Raw genomic sequence first — 3,054 nt, forward strand, 5'->3', positions numbered from 1 at the left:
GAAATATCAATATTGCAATGGGAAAAATATCCAGTAATAAAAAACTAGGAATCATTTAAGTTGAATTTTAAAAAATCAATAAAAGTATTGATTTTTAATAAGGTTTTCAATATGACTACTAAGAAAAATATATTAGAATTAATTTATTAAAATTTAAGAGCCACATCACAAAATTATTTTGATTAAAAAATATCAATATGTTAAATCCAATTTAGGCCAGCTGGACTGTGACTGAAAAATCATGGGATAAAACTGGACTCTCTGAACATGGCGAACAATGAGAGCTGATGAGAGGCCAAGGACAATGGCACGGGGTTTTGATCCTACTTCATGTTCTGGCTTTGTGGGAGCCTAGACAGTTTGGATGTTCACCTTCCTAGACCTGGATGGAGTGGGGAGGACCTTGGACTTTCCACAGGGCAGGGAACCCTGACTGCTCTTGGGGCTGGAGAGGGAGGAGAAGAGGAGTGCGGGGAGGGGGAGGAGAGGGGCGGGAGGAGGGCGAGGGAAATGGGAGGCGGGGAGGAGGCGGAAATTTTTTTTTTCAATAAAAAAAATAAAATAAAAAATAAAGATATAAAGATTCAGCCAAGAAACAGTAATTCTCATCAAAAAATAAATTATGCAAAAAAGGCCAGATAGAAACCTTAGAACAACATACATGAATATTGTGCCTGGGTCAGAGGCACATATACTAAAATTGAAACGGAAAAGAGATTAGCATGGCCCCGTGCAAGGATGACATGCAGATTCCAAAATGCGGGGAGGGAAGAGAGTGTGGTTAAGATGTATTATATGAGATAAGAATAAATAAAAATTAAAGTAAAAAACTGCAGTAAAACAAAATGTAAAAACATCAATAAACCAGTAATAGATTAGTAGATAAAGGTTAATGTGATAACCAGAGGTGAACAGTAATCTAAGGTCGTTAATTAACAAGGAAACTTTTACTGTTGGTGACTCAAGGTTAAAAACAGAGACAATGTATTCTACCAATCCTATCCTCTCCAGGTTTCAGGACAATGAAATCTATGGGGAAATTAAAATGGTGAGCAATATCGAATATTGCTATTTCCAATTTTCACAGGAGATTTTGCAATTAAATGTCATCTCTCTTTATAAGAAAGCCAAACCAAATTTTAACAATGCCAATGTCTTACAATTTTTGTTTTTCTTAAAAGAAAATATAATTCATAAATAAATTAAGAATACACAAGAATATTTTACATGCTTTTCTAGGGCACATACAAAAGTTTCTAAAGGGACTGGCTGTAATTTCCAAAATCATTTTCTGCAATATATTTGTGACATTTAAAATATCAAGCACATACATAATTTCTATTTAAAAAGCAATTTAAGATGGGCTCACAGGAATTCTCAGAATTAACTGAAGTTATATTGGTAGGAGCATAGTGCATTTCAAACAAGAATGGCACAACATTAATTTCTATTGGCTTAATATCACTTTTTAAAAACAGCTCAACATGTAACATTAAAGTCTTTTAATATTTTTAAATTATTACTCATTCATTCCTGTTTACTTAAATTTTATTTTAAAACATGAAGTGGGAAATTACACCAGACGGTTATGAATATCATTCACTTAGCTTGTTAAGATGGAAACATCCTGAATAGTAGCATTAAAAAACATCAAAATGAGAAAACCTAAATGTGTGTGTGTGTTTGTGTGTGTGTGTGTGTGTTGATGGAGAAAAAAATAAAATGTGGTCTGAAAAATAAAACACAGATAACAGAAATTAACAAATATAAACAATAGGGAGAGAATAAATTAAAAAGATAAGATGAATGGAAGGGATTTATGATATAACAAAAATGATGGGATATATGTGTCATTACAGTTCTAGAAAAAAGTAAAGAGGGAGAGACTTAAAGGTTACTTGAAGGAATGTTTCAAACTTGATCCCCTCCACCCCAAAAATCTATATAATAAACAAGCTGAGTGTAACACAATAGACTAAATCCCAAGAATTTCCTGAAACATAGAACTTCTGTAAATAAACACACAAAATGTCTTGAAAAGAATGAGAGAAAAAGCAGATGATCTCTACATAGGAGAAAAATAATTCAAGTAGCAAATTTTATATCAGTAATTCCCAAAGATAAGGAAATGACAAATCATTACAAAATTAAAAGAAATGAACTGTCAACCCACAATTAGACAGCCAATTAATCCCAATTCAGGACTGGGAAAAAATCAAATATCCTCAGATGGAGAAAATGAAACAGAAATTGTCACAACCAGATCTACCCTGCAGATCTAACTTTAATATTTTTAATTATCACTTTGAAATAGATAATGGAGGGATGGATAGATAGATAGATAGATAGATAGATAGATAGATAGATAGATAGAATCTTGAAATTAAAAATAATGTATTTTAAATGTTGACCCTGATATTCCTGGCAAGGCACTTTAGTGTATTCATTTCCAATATTTTTTCTGATAAGGCTACAGATGTTAACTAGGTCAGATAAACACCCTCAGACTACCACTAATTATCAATTACAATGCACAGAAATTTTGAATAAAAACTATTCAGAAAACAAATGTTAGTATTAATGAGAGTCATGTTAATCTTCACAATATTCTTTTGGGATTCTTATTTTTCATTAAAACAAGTATTTGAATTGTGTAAAGAAAAAATCCACTTTTAAATTGGGTCAACTATAATGTGACTTCAAACTCAGAACCTTGTACACATAATAGATGATATGGAAATAAGTATTTGGAAAGGCACCGGATGATTTTGGGGAAATCTGCCTACAATGTGATAATCTACTTAGGGTGATCACCATCTTCATGGAGATTGAATTTGTTACTCCTTTTTTGTTCCCTCTAATTCTCTTCCACATGTTATTTGCATATACAGAGAAATGAACTTGCAAACACATGCACACACCACATACACAAATATTAATGTCTGGTTACAAGTAGTTATATCCTATGGATTGTAGAAATTAGTGAGGATTAAAAGATTTAAATGCACAATTTCATTCCATAATATTTTTTTAAAATTGAGAACATAGGCACAC

The 3,054-nt window shown here is 32.0% G+C and overlaps 1 pseudogene; it reads left to right on the forward strand.

Moving 5' to 3' along the window:
* The first annotated feature begins 670 nt into the window (after positions 1-670).
* Positions 671-783, forward strand: LOC130885392 (U6 spliceosomal RNA; annotated as a pseudogene).
* Positions 784-3,054: the final 2,271 nt, after the last annotated feature.

Source organism: Chionomys nivalis, chromosome 12 (assembly GCF_950005125.1).
Source record: "Chionomys nivalis chromosome 12, mChiNiv1.1, whole genome shotgun sequence".
Lineage (NCBI taxonomy): Eukaryota > Metazoa > Chordata > Mammalia > Rodentia > Cricetidae > Chionomys > Chionomys nivalis.